The 18531-nt window shown below is 42.4% G+C and overlaps 1 protein-coding gene across 1 annotated transcript in view; it reads right to left on the reverse strand.

Annotated features, from left to right (window-relative positions):
- LOC106579665 (voltage-gated inwardly rectifying potassium channel KCNH2) overlaps positions 1-18531 on the reverse strand; it is a 331966-nt gene that overhangs the window by 246725 nt on the left and 66710 nt on the right. The gene's annotated exons all lie outside the window — the stretch shown is intronic.

An 18531-nucleotide genomic window follows, 5' to 3' on the forward strand; every position in this document is an offset into this window, starting at 1 on the left:
CTCACGATAAACGTTCACAAAAAGCATAACAATTATTTTAAGAATTATAGATACAGACCTCCTCTATGCACTCGATATGTCCGATTTTAAGTACTCAGCCAACCCACCTCAGTTCACCTTAACTCCTGAAAAAGACAAGACTCTCGTTAATCTAACCACACTGTCCGATTTCAAAAAGGCTTTACAACGAAAGCAAAACATTAGATTATGTCAGCAGAGTACCAAGCCAGAAATAATCAGACACCCATTTTTCAAGCCAGCATATAATGTCACCAAAACCCAGAAGACAGCTAAATGCAGCACTCACCTTTGATGATCTTCATCAGATGACAACCCTAGGACATTATGTTATACAATACATGCATGTTTTGTTCAATCAAGTTCATATTTATATCAAAAACCAGCTTTTTACATTAGCATGTGACGTTCAGAACTAGCAAACTTCCGGGGAATTCGCTAACATTTTACTAAATTACTCACGATAAACGTTCACAAAAAGCATAACAATTATTTTAAGAATTATAGATACAGACCTCCTCTATGCACTCGATATGTCCGATTTTAAAATAGCTTTTTGGTGAAAGCACATTTTGCAATATTCTAAGTACATAGCCCAGGCATCACGGGCTCGCTATTTAGACACCCGGCAAGTTTAGCACTAACCATAATCATATTTACTATTATAAACGTTTCATTACCTTTTGTTGTCTTCGTCAGAATGCACACCCAGGACTGCTACTTCAATAACAAATGTTGGTTTGGTCCAAAATAATCCATCGTTATATCCGAATAGCGCCGTTTTGTTCGTGCGTTCCAGACACTATCCGAAATGGTAAAGAAGTGTCGCGCGCATGGCGCAATTCGTGACAATAAAATTCTAAATATTCCATTACCATACTTCGAAGCATGTCAACCACTGTTTAAAATCAATTTTTACGCCATTTTTCTCGTAGAAAAGCGATAATATTCCGACAGGGAATCTCCTTTTCGGCAAACAGAGGAAAAAACCACAAAGGCGGGGGCGGTCGGGTCACGCGCATAAGCCCAGAGTCCCTTGATCGGCCACTTGAGAAAGGCGATAATGTGTTTCAGCCTGGGGCTGGAATGACGACATTCTGTTTTTTCCCGGGCTCTGAGCGCCTATGGACGACGTGGGAAGTGTCACGTTAGAGCAGAGATCCTTAGTAAAAGATAGAGATGGAAAAGAAGTTCAAGAAATGGTCAGACAGGCCACTTCCTGTAAAGGAATCTCTCAGGTTTTGACCTGCCATTTGATTTCTGTTATACTCACAGACACCATTCAAACAGTTTTAGAAACTTTAGGGTATTTTCTATCCATATGTAATAAGTATATGCATATTCTAGTTACTGGGTAGGAGTGGTAACCAGATTCAATCGGGTATGTTTTTTATCCAGCCGTGTCAATACTGCCCCCTAGCCCTAACAGGTTAATCACCAGAACCCTAGAGAGATCGATGACGCAGCAGATGGTGAGATATTTTTACATTTTAGTCATTTAGCAGAAGCTCTTATCCAGAGCGACTTACAGTAGTGAATGCATACATTTCATACAATTTCATACATTTTTTTCTGTGCTGGCCCCCCGTGGGAATCGAACCCACAACCCTGGTGTTGCAAACACCATGCTCTACCAACTGAGCTACAGGGAAGGCTGAGATATGGACTGATTGCGGGCTCCGATCAGTGGGAGGACGAACACAGGCCTCCAGGCCAGGATGATGGCTCCATTTCTTTTAACCATGAGGAGCAAATGTTTGAAGAAACCATTTTCAACGTTTACATTGACTGTTCCTTTAATGATAATTATGATGAAAATCCTGTAAACGAAGTGTCATAATTGGAAATAGGCCAAGGGCAGACATTGATGAGTATCGGATGTATATACATGTATTGGTTTGGTTAATCCTTGTATCACAATTATGTTTCCATATAGCATTTGATAATCAATGTGTATTATTAGTCATTTAAGGGAGGAATGATAAGAGAATTATCTAATGAAGGTAAATGAATCAATAATCCATTATACATGAGTAGTTATGTAGCATGGATAATAAACTGTAAGTCAATGTACTGAACGTTAGTCCCATCAAGTCTAGACATGGGTGTGTGAGATACCGGGAGTAGCCTTCAAGGTTCTCCTAATCTATGGGGAAAGGAACAGGCAGTGCTGGAACAGTGGTGGGAGGTCAAGGAAGAGATACTGTTCACCTACTGTCTGTGCATATTTGTGTGCATAGGTTATCTACTGTTGGTGTGTGCGTAAGCGGAGAGACGGGATAAAATGAACATCTTTGTTATTTGGACTTCAGAACGTTCTCTGAATAAAGCCGAATGAACCTTTTGCAGAAAGCTGAGTCCTTGCCTAATTATTAACCCAGTGTCTTACAAACCCTGGGGATTAGTCAAGGCTTATTGATTGTTAACCTCTCTAGGGTATGTGGGACAAAATCGTCCCACCTACTCAACAGCCAGTGGAATCCCGTGGCGCGATATTCAAATACCTTAGAAATGCTATTACTTCAATTTCTCAAACATATGACTATTTTACACCATTTTAAAGACAAGACTCTCGTTAATCTAACCACACTGTCCGATTTCAAAAAAGGCTTTACAACGAAAGCAAAACATTAGATTATGTCAGCAGAGTACCCAGCCAGAAATAATCAGACACCCATTTTTCAAGCTAGCATATAATGTCAGAAAAACCAAAACCACAGCTAAATGCAGCACTAGCCTTTGATGATCTTCATCAGATGACACTCCTAGGACATTATGTTATCCTGTTGGGGCTAGGGGCAGTATTGAGAATTTTGAAAAAAATATGTGCCCATTTTTAACTGCCTCCTACACCAACTCAGAAGCTAGAATATGCATATTATTGTTCAGGTTTGGATAGAAAACACTCTGAATTTTCTAAAACTGTTTGAATGGTGTCTGTAAGTATAACAGAACTCATATGGCAGTCAAAACCCTGAGACAAATTCTGATAGGAAGTGGATACCTGATGTGTTGAATTACCTTTAAGCCTATGCCATTGAAACACACAGGGGTTTATTAATCGTTGAGCACTTCCTATGGCTTCCACTAGATGTTACCACCAGTCTTTACAAAGTGTTTTGAGTCTTCTACTGTTAGATCTGACCGAACAAGAGCCTTGGAACGGTGGTGGCTGATTAGACTCTGGCGCGCGAGTTCATGTTGGGTACTCTCGTTCCAATACGTTTTAAAAGAGAATGCAATCGTCCGCCATTAATATTATTCATGTTCTGGATAAAAAAGGCACTAATGATTTATGCTATACAACGTTTGACATGTTTGAACGAACGTAAATATTTTTTTCCCCCTTGTTTATGAAGACAAGTCCGGCGGGCATAGATCATGTGCTAACAACACGGAGCTTTTTGGACATAAATTATGAGCTTTTTCGAACAAAACTACATTTGTTATGGACCTGGGATTCCTGGAAGTGACATCTGATGAAGAGAATCAAAGGTAATGGATTATTTACATAGTATTTTCGATTTTAGATCTCTCCAACATGGCGGTTAGTCTGTATCGCAAAGCGTATTTTTCTGGGCGCAGTGCTCAGATTATTGCAAAGTGTGATTTCCCAGTAAGGTTATTTTTAAATCTGGCAATCCGGTTGCGTTCAAGAGATGTAAATCTATAATTCTTTGAATGACAATATAATATTTTACCAATGTTTTCGAATAGTAATTATTTAATTTGTTGTGCTGATTGACTGGCGGTTATTGGAGGGAAACGATTTCCTCAACATCAACGCCATAGTGAAATGCTGTTTTTGGATATAAATATGAACTTGATAGAACAAAAAATGCATGTATTGTCTAACATAATGTCCTAGGAGTGTCATCTGATGGAGATTGTCAAAGGTTAGTGCATAATTTTAGCTGGTTTTCTGCTTTTGGTGACGCCTGTCTTTGAATTGACAAAACATTACACACAGCTATTGTCAATGTACTCTCCTAACATAATCTAACTTTATGCTTTTGCCGTAAAGCCTTTTTGAAATCGGACAAAGTGGTTTGATTAAGGAGATGTTTATCTTTCAAAGGGTGTAAGATAGTTGTACAGTGCCTTGCGAAAGTATTCGGCCCCCTTGAACTTTTCGACCGTTTGCCACATTTCAGGCTTCAAACATAAAGATATAAAACTGTAATTTTTTGTGAAGAATCAACAACAAGTGGGACACAATCATGAAGTGGAACGAAATTTATTGGATATTTCAAACTTTTTTAACAAATAAAAAACTGAAAAATTGGGCGTGCAAAATTATTCAGCCCCCTTAAGTTAAGTCGCTTGGGGTATGTCTCTATCAGTTTTGCACATCGAGAGACTGAAATTTTTGCCCATTCCTCCTTGCAAAACAGCTCGAGCTCAGTGAGGTTGGATGGAGAGTGTTTGTGAACAGCAGTTTTCAGTTCTTTCCACAGATTCTCGATTGGATTCAGGTCTGAACTTTGACTTGGCCATTCTAACACCTGGATATGTTTATTTGTGAACCATTCCATTGTAGATTTTGCTTTATGTTTTGGATCATTGTCTTGTTGGAAGACAAATCTCCGTCCCAGTCTCAGGTCTTTTGCAGACTCCATCAGGTTTTCTTCCAGAATGGTCCTGTATTTGGCTCCATCCATCTTCCCATCAATTTTAACCATCTTCCCTGCCCCTGCAGAAGAAAAGCAGGCCCAAACCATGATGCTGCCACCACCATGTTTGACAGTGGGGATGGTGTGTTCAGGGTGATGCGCTGTGTTGCTTTTACGGCAAACATAACGTTTTGCATTGTTGCCAAAAAGTTTGATTTTGGTTTTATCTGACCAGAGCACCTTCTTCCACATGTTTGGTGTGTCTCCCAGGTGGCTAGTGGCAAACTTTAAACAACACTTTTTATGGATATCTTTAAGAAATGGCTTTCTTCTTGCCACTCTTCCATAAAGGCCAGATTTGTGCAGTATACGACTGATTGTTGTCCTATGGACAGAGTCTCCCACCTCAGCTGTAGATCTCTGCAGTTCATCCAGAGTGATCATGGGCCTCTTGGCTGCATCTCTGATCAGTCTTCTCCTTGTATGAGCTGAAAGTTTAGAGGGAAGGCCGGGTCTTCGTAGATTTGCAGTGGTCTGATACTCCTTCCATTTCAATATTATCACTTGCACAATGCTCCTTGGGATGTTTAAAGCTTGGGAAATCTTTTTGTATCCAAATCCGGCTTTAAGCTTCTCCACAACAGTATCTCGGACCTGCCTGGTGTGTTCCTTGTTCTTCATGATGCTCTCTGCGCTTTAAACGGACCTCTGAGACTATCACAGAGCAGGTGCATTTATACGGAGACTTGATTACACACAGGTGGATTCTATTTATCATCATTAGTCATTTAGGTCAACATTGGATCATTCAGAGATCCTCACTGAACTTCTGGAGAGAGTTTGCTGCACTGAAAGTAAAGGGGCTGAATAATTTTGCACGGCCAATTTTTCAGTTTTTTATTTGTTAAAAAAGTTTGAAATATCCAATAAATTTTGTTCCACTTCATAATTGTGTCCCACTTGTTGTTGATTCTTCACAAAAAATTACAGTTTTATATCTTTATGTTTGAAGCCTGAAATGTGGCAAAAGGTCGAAAAGTTCAAGGGGGCCGAATACTTTCGCAAGGCACTGTATGTTTGAGAAATTTGAATTATGACATTTAATTGTTTTCAAATTTGGCGCTCTTGATATTTCACCTGTTGTTGATAGGGTGTACCAGGGGTGAGACGCTTGCGTCCCACATAGCCCATAGAGGTTAAACAATACATGCATGTTTTGTTCAATCAAGTTCATATTTATATCAAAAACCAGCTTTTTACATTAGCATGTGACGTTCAGAACTAGCATACCCACCGCAAACTTCCGGTGAATTTACTAAATTACTCACGATAAACATTCACAAAAAACATAACAATTATTTTAAGAATTACAGATACAGAACTCCTTTATGCAATCGCGGTGTCCGATTTTAACCTCTCTAGGATAGGGGGCAGTATTTTCACATCCGGATAAAAAACGTACCCGATTTAATCTGGTTATTACTACTGCCCAGAAACTAGAATATGCATATAATTGTTTGATTTGGATAAAAAACACCCTAAAGTTTCTAAAACTGTTTGAATGGTGTCTGTGAGTATAACAGAACTCATATGGCAGGCAAAAACCTGAGGGTGTTTTCTATCCAAATCAAACAATTATATGCATATTCTAGTTTCTGGGCAGTAGTAATAACCAGATTAAATCGGGTACGTTTTTTATCCGGCCGTGCAAATACTGCCCCCTATCACCAACAGGTTAATTTATAGCATTAGGATAGAACATTCCTTTGACAGTTCTCTACTGGAGTCGGCCTATACATAACAACCTGTCTAGGTTCTCTACTGGAGTAGGTCTATACATAACATCCTGTCTAGGTTCTCTAATAGAGTAGGTCTATACATAACAACCTGTCTAGGTTCTCTACTGGAGTAGGTCTATACATAACATCCTGTCTAGGTTCTCTAATAGAGTAGGTCTATACATAACAACCTGTCTAGGTTCTCTAATGGAGGACACCTATACATAACAACATGTCTCAATTCTCTAATGGAGTAGGTCTATACATATCAACCTGTTTGGGTTCTCTAATGGAGGAGACCTATACATAACATCCTGTCTAGGTTCTCTAATGGAGTATGTCTATACATAACAACCTGTCTAGGTTATGTAATGGAGTAGGTCTATACATAACAACCTGTCTAGGTTCTCTAATGGAGTAGGTCTATACATAACAACCTGTCTAGGTTGTCGACTGGAATAGGTCTATACATAACAACCTGTCTACGTTCTCTAATGGAGTAGGTCTATACATAACAACCTGTCTAGGTTCTCTAATGGAGTAGGTCTATACATAACAACCTGTCTAGGTTCTCTAATGGAGTAGGTCTATACATAACAACCTGTCTACGTTCTCTAATGGAGTAGGTCTATGCATAACAACCTGTCTAGGTTCTCTAATGGAGTAGGTCTATACATAACAACCTGTCTAGGTTCTCTAATGGAGTAGGTCTATACATAACAACCTGTCTAGGTTGTCTTCTGGAGTAGGTCTATGCATAACAACCTGTCTAGGTTCTCTAATGGAGTAGGTCTATACATAACAACCTGTCTAGGTTCTCTAATGGAGTAGGTCTATACATAACAACCTGTCTAGGTTCTCTAATGGAGTAGGTATTGTCAACAGGGTTGTGGTCTCTATTAGTGCTTGGTGGGCTGGCTAACACTGGGATAAACTGATTAAATTTAAAACGGTAGAACTAACACAATAACAGGCATATGGAAGCACTTCTCTAAGCAAGAGGTATATTATATATATGAGCTATTTATGCTTCCTTTTATATTATTGATCCTAATGATATAGGCCTAGGTTTAAAACAGTCGAGGTGATAGAGCTACGACCCTGGAATAAAAACTAAACGTTTGTGGGTGGAGAGAGGGTTGGTTATACAGGTTTACTCGCTCTGAATTGTCAGTACTGTGTTTCCTTCTTAGCCTTCATGTCATTGCTGTGTCAGGGTTGTAAGTTAAACTTACAGTGCCTTTGGAAAGTTTTCAGACCCCTTGACATCTTCCACATTTTGTTACATTACAGCCTTATTATAAAATGGATGAAAACAAATAAAAAATCAGCAATCTACAGTACCCCATAAGGACAAAGTGAAAACAGGTTTTTAGAAATGCTTGCAAATGTATAAAAAATGTAAAACAGAATTACCTTATTTACATAAGTATTCAGACCCTTTGTGACGATACTTGAAAACTGAGCTCAGGTGCATCTTGTTTCCATTGATCATCCTTGACATGTTTCTACAAGTTGATTGGAGTCCACCTGTGGTAAATTCAATTGATTGGAGATGATTTGGAAAGGCACACACCTGTCTGTATAAAGGTCCCACAGTTGACAGCGCATGTCAGAGCAAAAACCAAGCCATAAGGTCAAAGGAATTGTCCGTAGAGCTCAGAGACAGGATTGTGTTGAGGCACAGATCTGGGGAAGGGTACCAAAAAATGTCTGCAGCCTTGAAGGTTGCCAAGAACACAATGGACTCCATCATTCTTAAATGGAAGAAGTTTGGAACTATCAAGACTCTCCCTAGAGTTGGCCGCCCGAATGCAGTATATGTATCCCTTTATCGGTAGTGTGATGCCGAAGACTAATTTTTGCTGGCAGTCATTAGAATGTATGTTCCTTTTTCCTTCTTCCTTTTTGTGGGAATAAAACAGGATTTAATAAGGACTACATGAAATCTGCTCTCTCTGCTTAGGTGCATACTGTTCCCATTGATCATCCTTGAGATGTGGGGGCGGCAGGTAGCCTAGTGGTTAGAGTGTGGGGACAGTAACTGAAAGGTTGCTAGATTGAATCCCTGAGCTGACAAGGTAAAAATCTGTCGTTCTGCCCCTAAACAAGGCAGTTAACCCACCGTCATTGTAAATAACTGACTTGCCTAGTTAAATAAAGGTTAAATAAAAAATAAAACATTTTTAAAAAAGAGGACTATAACAGGATATAATGAGGACTACATTAAATATGTTTCTCTGCTGATAGGAATATTACAGGACATAATGAGGACTACGTGTCTCTCTGCTGATAGGAATATAAAAGGACATAATGAGGACTAAATGTCTCTCTGCTGATAGGAATATAACACAATATAATGAAAACTATGTCTCTCTGCTGATAGGAATATTACAGGACATAATGAGGACTACGTGTCTCTCTGCTGATAGGAATATAACAGGACATAATGAGGACTAAATGTCTCTCTGCTGATAGGAATATAACACAATATAATGAAAACTATGTCTCTCTGCTGATAGGAATATAACAGGACATAATGAGGACTACATGTCTCTCTTCTGATAGGAATATAACACAATATAATGAGAACTATGTCTCTCTGCTGATAGGAATATAACAGGAGATGATGAGGACTACATGTCTCTCTTCTGATAGGAATATAACAGGACATGATGAGGACTAAATGTCTCTCTGCCAATAGGCAGCGTGATGTAATGGACGTAAAGAACTGGTCTTGAAATATATGGGAATATCTGCTTAATACAAACTTACAACCAACTGATTGCAAAATTACCACAAAGATGGAGGAGGCAAGTTGAAGAGGGAGAAGGTAGGGAACTAGTTTGTCTGCCATAGAAATAAAAGATACAAATTGGCTGAAAATGATTGGTATAAATATAAAATATACCTGATTCATTTGAGGACAAAAATGTTGCCAGTGTCTTCATACAGGTTGTACAATAAATGGGAAGATTCCATGGAACATGGTGTATGAACTGATACAAAAAACAACTCGAGTCAACATTTATTTTCCTATTTCAATTATTATACAAAATTCTTGCCACCAATATAATGCTAAATATATCGGGCATACAACAATCTCAGCTCTGTAGATTTTGCTGCAAAGAGACATATTCTGGTATTGCCCATATGTACAGTTGAAGTCGGAAGTTTACATACACCTTAGCCAAGTACATTTAAACTCAGTTTTTCACCATTCCTGACATTTAATCCTAGTAAAAATACCATGTCATAGGTCAGTTAGGATCACCACTTTATTTTAAGAATGTGAAATATCAGAATAATAGTAGAGAGAATGATATTTTTCAGCTTTTATTTCTTTCATCACATTCCCAGTGGGTAAGAAGTTTACATACACTCAATTAGTATTTGGTAGCGTTGCCTTTAAATTGTTTAACTTGGGTCAAATGTTTTGGGTAGTCTTCCACAAGCTTCCCACAACAAGTTGGGTGAATTTTGGCCCATCCCTCCTGACAGAGTTGGTGTAACTGAGTCAGGTTTGTAGGCCTCCTTGCTTGCACATGCTTTTTCAGTTCTGACCACACATTTTCTATGGGATTGAGGTCAGGACTTTGTGATGTCCACTCCAATACCTTGGCTTTGTTGTCCTTAAGCCATTTGCACAACTTTGGAAGTATGCTTGCATTGTCCATTTGGAAGACCCATTTGCAACCAAGCTTTAACTTCCTGATGTCTTGAGATGATGCTTCAATATATCCACATAATTTCCCTCCCTCATGATGCCATCTATTATGTGAAGTGCACCAGTCCCTCCTGCAGCAAAGCACCCCCACAACATGATGCTGCCACGCCCGTGCTTCACGGTTGGGACGATGTTCTTTGGCTTGCAAGCCTCCCCCTTTTTCCTCCAAACATAACGATGATCATTATGGCCAAACAGTTTCATCAGACCCGAGAACATCTCTCCAAAAAGTACGATCTTTGTCCCCATGTACAGTTGCAAACCGTAGTCTGGCTTTTTTATGGCAGTTTTGGAGCAGTGGCTTCTTCCTTGCTGAGCGGCCTTTCAGGTTATGTCGATATAGGACTCGTTTTACTGTGGATATAGATACTTTTGTACCTGTTTCCTCCAGTATCTTCACAATGTCCTTTGCTGTTGTTCTGGGATTGATTTTCACTTTTCGCACCAAAGTACGTTCATCTCTAGGAGACAGAACGCATCTCCTTCCTGAGGAGGTATGACGGCTGCGTGGTCCCATGGTCTTTATACTTGCGTACTATTGTTTGTACAGATGAATGTGGTTCCTTCAGGCGTTTGGAAATTGCTCCCAAGGATGAACCAAACTTGTGGAGGTCTTGTGGAGGTCTTGGCTGATTTCTTTTGATTTTCCCATGATGTCATGCAAAGAGGCACTGAGTTTGAAGGTAGGCCTTGAAATACATCCACAGGTACACCTCCAATTGACTCAAATGATGTCAATTAGCCTATCAGAAGCTTCTAAAGCAATGACATCTTTTTCTGGAATTTTCCAAGCTGTTTAAAGGCACAGTCAACTTAGTGTATGTAAACTTCTGACCCACTGGAATTGTGATACAGTGAATTAATAAGTGAAATAATCTGTCTGTAAACAATTATTGGAAAAATTACTTGTGTCATGCACAAAGTAGATGTCCTAACCGACTTGCCAAAACTATAGTTTGTTAACAAGAAATTTGTGGAGTTGGGGTGTGTGTGTGTGTGTGGGGGGGGGGGTTATGGGATGGGGGATTGGTTAATAAAAAAACAAATTTGAATAAATTATTCGCACTTCAATACAGAGACATGGACAGAGCGCAATTACCACAGTATAACACATGAACAAGCGAGAGAGCGAGAGAGGATGAGAGAGAGAATGAGACAGACAGAAAGAGAGATTGAGAGAGCACTATGTTAATGATTGTCTTGGTTGAAATAAAATGTCAGAGGCTCAGAGTTTATCACATGCCGCTGTGTCTATAATTCAATCACAGACAAATGGATGGAGGAAGGCAACAGTCTCGCAAAGGGAGGCAGGGCCTGATGTGATTTGATCACTAATGGAGTGGCCTTTCTCCCCAGATGGTGGGTGCTGCCAGGGCAGGCAGACAGAGAGGCCTGCCGGATGACGGCTGGAGCCAATATTGTGGGCCGTATAAATGTGTGATTAGAGATGTGAGGTTGAGTGTGGTGGGGGGGGGGGGGGGGGGGGGTGGAGTGAGAGAGAGAGAGATACACAGAGATAATATAGTTTCTCCAGACAGTGTGGTAGGGTGTATTCAAGTGTGAGAAGAACAAGTGTTTGTTGTTTGAGAACAAATGTGTGTATGTGCGAGTAAATGTGTGTGTGTGTGTGTGTATCCACACCAGTGTGTGTGCTCTCAGATCACATATTTTATTTGTCACATGCGCCGAGTACCAACTAGTGTAGACTTAAGTAGTAAGACAATAAAATAACACAATAAATAACAATAAGGAGGCTATATACAGGCTAAATATAGGCTATATACAGGCTAAATACAGGCTATATACAGGATAAATACGGGCTATATACAGGTTATATACAGGCTATATACAGGATAAATACAGGCTATATACAGGCTGTATACAAGGAGTACTGGTACCGAGTCAGTGTACTGGGGTATGAGGTAGTTGGCGTGATTGATTGAGGTAATATGTACATGTAGGTTTGGTTAGGTGATTGATTGATGTACTATGTAAATGTAGGTTTGGTGAGGTGATTGATTGAAGTACATGTAGGTTTGGTTAGGTGATTGATTGAAGTACTATGTACATGTAGGTTTGGTTAGGTGATTGATTGATTGATTGAAGTACATGTAGGTTTGGTTAGGTGATTGATTGAAGTACTATGTACATGTAGGTTTGGTTAGGTGATTGCTTGAAGTACATGTATATTTGGTTAGGTGATTGATTGAAGTACAATGTACATGTAAGTAGGGGGTGAAAAGCAGAAAGCCCGGCTAGCCGATTAACCTCTCTAGGGTAGGGGGCAGTATTTGCACGGCCGGATAAAAAACGTACCCGATTTAATCTGGTTATTACTACTGCCCAGAAACTAGAATATGCATATAATTATTGGCTTTGGATAGAAAACACCCTAAAGTTTCTAAAACTGTTTGAATGGTGTCTGTGAGTATAACAGAACTCATATGGCAGGCAAAAACCTGAGAAGATTCCTTACAGGAAGTGGCCTGTCTGACCATTTCTTGGGCTTCTACACTCTCTTTATTGAAAACTGAGGATCTCTGCTGTAACGTGACACTTCCTACGGCTCCCATAGGCTCTCAGAAGGCGGCAAACCGGTGAATGATGCCTTTGGAGCCCCTGGCTGAAAAACAGTAGCGCATTTGGATAATGGTCGATCAGAGAACAATGAGACTGAGGCGCGTGCACGAGGTGACACCATGTTTTTATTTTTTCGTCTTTGAACTAAAACAGGGTTTCCCGGTCGGAATATTATCGCTTTTCTACGAGATAAATGGCATAAAAATTGGTTTTAAACAGCGGTTGACATGCTTCGAAGTACGGTAATGGAATATTTAGACATTTTTTGTCACGCCATGCGCCATGCGCACGACCGTTATTTACCATTCGTATAGTGTCTAGAACGCACGAACAAAACAGAGGATATTTGGATATAACGATGGATTATTTGGGACCAAACCTACATTTGTTATTGAAGTAGAAGTCCTGGGAGTGCATTCTGACGAAGAACAGGAAAGGTAAGAACATTTTCTTATAGGAAATAGGATTTTGGTGAAGGCTATTCTTGCCGGGTGTCTAAATAGCTAGCCGTGATGGCAGGGCTATGTACTTAGAATATTGCAAAATGTGCTTCATCCGATGAAGATCATAAAAGGTTAGTGCTGCATTTAGCTGTGGTTTGGGTTTTTGTGACATTATATGCTAGCTTGAAAAATGGGTGTCTGATTATTTCTGGCTGGGCACTCTCCTGACATAATCTAATGTTTTGCTTTCGTTGTAAAGCCTTTTTGAAATCGGACAGTGTGGTTAGATTAAGGAGAGTCTTGTCTTTAAATAGCTGTAAAATAGTCATATGTTTGAGAAATTGAAGTAATAGTATTTCAAACGATTCAAAAATCGCGCCACTGATTTCAGGTGGCTGTTACGTAGGTGGGACGAATTCGTCCCGCCTTGCCCATAGAGGTTAACTGTTCAGCAGTCTTATGGATTTCGGGTAGAAGCTGTTCAGGAGCCTTTTTGTCCCAGACTTGGTGCTCCGGTACCGCTTCACACACAGTCACTGTGGAGACAGAAAGCCCTAATTACGGGGACTGAGGGTTAGAGTGGAGCAAGGAGAGGAGAGACACTTCACAGCCTGAGGAGAAGTTGAGAGAGAGAGGGAGAAGAAAAGTGTATGTTAATTAACTGACATTACAGCTATGCCTGGCTTCGCTACGTTGGAGCAGTCCCCACCCTGTGACATTTCCATAACCGTGATGGAGCATTATGAAAACCACTAGTGGAGATGAGAGAGGAAGAGGCAGGAGAAAGACGGGGTGAGGGCGTTTCCAAATGGAGGGGAACAGAGAATAAGCCAGGGGTGAACGATGGAGGGAGGGGGGGAAAGAGAGAAAGAGCGAGAAAGAGAGGGGGAGGCATTGGAAGAGTGAGGGATTTTGATCGGGGGGCTGGAGAGGTACATTACGTTCTGATTCTCTGTCTTATCAGCTAGATGTGGAGATCCAGGTAGAAGACTGAGGAGGAGACCCACTTGAGCAGAAGAGACAATTACACTGGAACAACAGGAGGTACTTTACACACACACACACACACACACACACACACACACACACACACACACACACACACACACACACACACACACACACACACACACACACACACACACACACACACACACACACACACACACACACACACACACACACAAGGCCCTTCTCTCCCGATTGCTCAGTTTGGCTATGCGGCCAGCTCTAGGAAGAGTTTTGGTGGTTCCGAACTTCTTCCATTTCAGAATGATGGAGGCCACTGTGTTCTTGGGGAACTTCAATGCAGCAGGAATTTGTTGGTACTCTTCCCCAGATCAGTGCCTCGACACAATAATGTCTCTGAGCTCTACGGACAATTCCTTCGACCTCATGGCTGTTTTTGCTCTGACATTTACTGCCAACTGTGGGATGTATTATAGACAGTTGTGTGCCTTTCCAAATCATGTCCAATCAATTACATTTACCACAGGTGGACTCCAATCAACTTGTAGAAACAGGATGCACCTGAGCTCAATTTCGAGTCTCATAGCAAAGGGTCTGAATACTTATGTAAATAAGGTTTTTGCAATGGGACAGGTGTTACTCTCAGCACTGGGACATATAACTGCTGGTGTTACTCTAAGCACTGGGACAGATAACTGCTGGTGTTACTCTCAGCACTGGGACAGATAACTGCTGGTGTTACTCTCAGCACTGGGACAGATAACTGCTGGTGTTACTCTCAGCACTGGGACAGATAACTGCTGGTGTTACTCTCAGCACTGGGACAGATAACTGCTGGTGTTACTCTCAGCACTGGGACAGATAACTGCTGGTGTTACTCTAAGCACTGGGACAGATAACTGCTGGTGTTACTCTCAGCACTGGGACAGATAACTGCTGGTGTTACTCTCAGCACTGGGACAGATAACTGCTGGTGTTACTCTCAGCACTGGGACAGATAACTGCTGGTGTTACTCTCAGCACTGGGACAGATAACTGCTGGTGTTACTCTCAGCACTGGGACAGATAACTGCTGGTGTTACTCTCAGCACTGGGACAGATAACTGCTGGTGTTACTCTCAGCACTGGGACATATAACTGCTGGTGTTACTCTCAGCACTGGGACAGATAACTGCTGGTGTTACTCTCAGCACTGGGACAGATAACTGCTGGTGTTACTCTCAGCACTGGGACATATAACTGCTGGTGTTACTCTCAGCACTGGGACAGATAACTGCTGGTGTTACTCTCAGCACTGGGACATATAACTGCTGGTGTTACTCTCAGCACTGGGACAGATAACTGCTGGTGTTACTCTCAGCACTGGGACAGATAACTGCTGGTGTTACTCTAAGCACTGGGACAGATAACTGCTGGTGTTACTCTAAGCACTGGGACAGATAACTGCTGGTGTTACTCTCAGCACTGGGACATATAACTGCTGGTGTTACTCTCAGCACTGGGACAGATAACTGCTGGTGTTACTCTCAGCACTGGGACAGATAACTGCTGGTGTTACTCTCAGCACTGGGACAGATAACTGCTGGTGTTACTCTCAGCACTGGGACAGATAACTGCTGGTGTTACTCTAAGCACTGGGACAGATAACTGCTGGTGTTACTCTCAGCACTGGGACAGATAACTGCTGGTGTTACTCTCAGCACTGGGACAGATAACTGCTGGTGTTACTCTCAGCACTGGGACAGATAACTGCTGGTGTTACTCTCAGCACTGGGACAGATAACTGCTGGTGTTACTCTCAGCACTGGGACAGATAACTGCTGGTGTTACTCTCAGCACTGGGACATATAACTGCTGGTGTTACTCTCAGCACTGGGACAGATAACTGCTGGTGTTACTCTCAGCACTGGGACAGATAACTGCTGGTGTTACTCTCAGCACTGGGACATATAACTGCTGGTGTTACTCTCAGCACTGGGACAGATAACTGCTGGTGTTACTCTCAGCACTGGGACAGATAACTGCTGGTGTTACTCTCAGCACTGGGACAGATAACTGCTGGTGTTACTCTCAGCACTGGGACAGATAACTGCTGGTGTTACTCTCAGCACTGGGACAGATAACTGCTGGTGTTACTCTCAGCACTGGGACAGATAACTGCTGGTGTTACTCTCAGCACTGGGACAGATAACTGCTGGTGTTACTCTCAGCACTGGGACAGATAACTGTTGGTGTTACTCTCAGCACTGGGACAGATAACTGCTGGTGTTACTCTCAGCACTGGGACAGATAACTGCTGGTGTTACTCTCAGCACTGGGACAGATAACTGCTGGTGTTACTCTCAGCACTGGGACAGATAACTGCTGGTGTTACTCTAAGCACTGGGACAGATAACTGCTGGTGTTACTCTAAGCACTGGGACAGATAACTGCTGGTGTTACTCTAAGCACTGGGACAGATAACTGCTGGTGTTACTCTCAGCACTGGGACAGATAACTGCTGGTGTTACTCTCAGCACTGGGACATATAACTGCTGGTGTTACTCTCAGCACTGGGACAGATAACTGCTGGTGTTACTCTCAGCACTGGGACAGATAACTGCTGGTGTTACTCTTAGCACTGGGACAGATAACTGCTGGTGTTACTCTCAGCACTGGGACAGATAACTGCTGGTGTTACTCTCAGCACTGGGACAGATAACTGCTGGTGTTACTCTCAGCACTGGGACAGATAACTGCTGGTGTTACTCTCAGCACTGGGACAGATAACTGCTGGTGTAACTCTCAGCACTGGGACAGATAACTGCTGGTGTTACTCTCAGCACTGGGACAGATAACTGCTGGTGTTACTCTTAGCACTGGGACAGATAACTGCTGGTGTTACTCTAAGCACTGGGACAGATTACTGCTGGTGTTACTCTAAGCACTGGGTTAGCTCCCATCCCTGGAGTTGCACTGGTTGCTGCCCTGGAGCTGATCGGGTTGCAGCCCTGGAACTGGTTTTGTTGCTGCCCTGGAGCTGATCTGGTTGCAGCCCTGGATCTGGTCTGGTTGCTGCCCTGGAGCTTGTCTGGTTGCTGCCCTGGATCTGGTCTGGTTGCAGCCCTGGAGCTGGTTTGGTTGCAGCCCTGGATCTGGTCTGGTTGCAGCCCTGGATCTGGTCTGGTTGCTGCCCTGGAGCTGGTCTGGTTGCTGCCCTGGAGCTGGTCTGGTTGCTGCCCTGGAGCCGGTCTGGTTGCTGCCCTGGAGCTGGTCTGGTTGCAGCCCTGGAGCTGGTTTGGTTGCCGTCCTGGATCTGGTCTGGTTGCTGCCCTGGAGCTGGTCTGGTTGCTGCCCTGGAGCCGGTCTGGTTGCTGCCCTGGAGCCGGTCTGGTAGCCACCGAGCCACCGAGCCTACGAGCCACAGAACCACAGAACCAAAGAGCCGCGGAGCCACAGAGCCAAAGAGCCACGGACACACAGAACCATAGAACCACAAGTCATTTATCACCCGCCTACTGATTAAAGAACTTTGACTGGGACCAGTCGTACGGGTCAGACGTTAACTCTAGCACCGCTAGAGGCTTTATTAACTAGGTATATCCCTAATCTGGCAACCCGCCACCGGCTCTGTTGTCTCACTTGGTAAGGCAGGGGACTCTGATTAATGAGCGAAGCGATTGGGCGTTGTGATGGGGAACTGTGATTTAGAGTTCCTGCGGGGCCCGGGGCTGGCTCTGCCCTGACTATTATCTCCATCCGTCAGCCAGGTCATCAGAGCCAGTGGCGTTGTCACCCTGATAGAATGGAACCTTTCAGAGGGGCTTGAGGACCACATCCACCCCCGGTCCATCTCTCCTTGTCTTTCTCTCCATCTCCTGTCTCTCTCTGTCTCCTGTCTCTCTCTCTCTCTCTCTCTCTCTCTCTCTCTCTCTCTCTCTCTCTCTCTCTCTCTCTCTCTCTCTCTCGTGTGTCCACAGGCCAGACGTGAACCACAGTCAAAGTGGGCTTTGGAACGGATTGGGTCCTGGCTCATAACCACATAAGAGGTACTGTATGATAATCCAACATCCAACATGGGTGCTACAGGTTGAAAAACATGTCATATTTACCACAGACAGGACACATGCTGTGATCAGCACATTTCCTCCGCACCACCAGACATCATCATTCTCTTTCATGAGAAACCAGGTTTGGTCTTTTGATATGGGAATGAAATTAGGGGTAACCCCCTATCCCTTCTACAGAGAACATACAGTGCATTCGGAAATTATTCAGACCCTTTGACTTTTTCCACATTTTGTTACATTACAGCCTTATTCTAAAATTGATCAAATCATGTTTTCCCCTCATCAATCTACACACAATACCCCATAATGACAAAGCAAAAACAGGTTTTTAGAATTGTTTACAATTTTTTTTTG

The sequence above is a fragment of the Salmo salar genome, chromosome 19 (assembly GCF_965601325.2).
Source record: "Salmo salar chromosome 19, fSalSal1, whole genome shotgun sequence".
NCBI classification, from domain to species: Eukaryota; Metazoa; Chordata; class Actinopteri; order Salmoniformes; family Salmonidae; genus Salmo; species Salmo salar.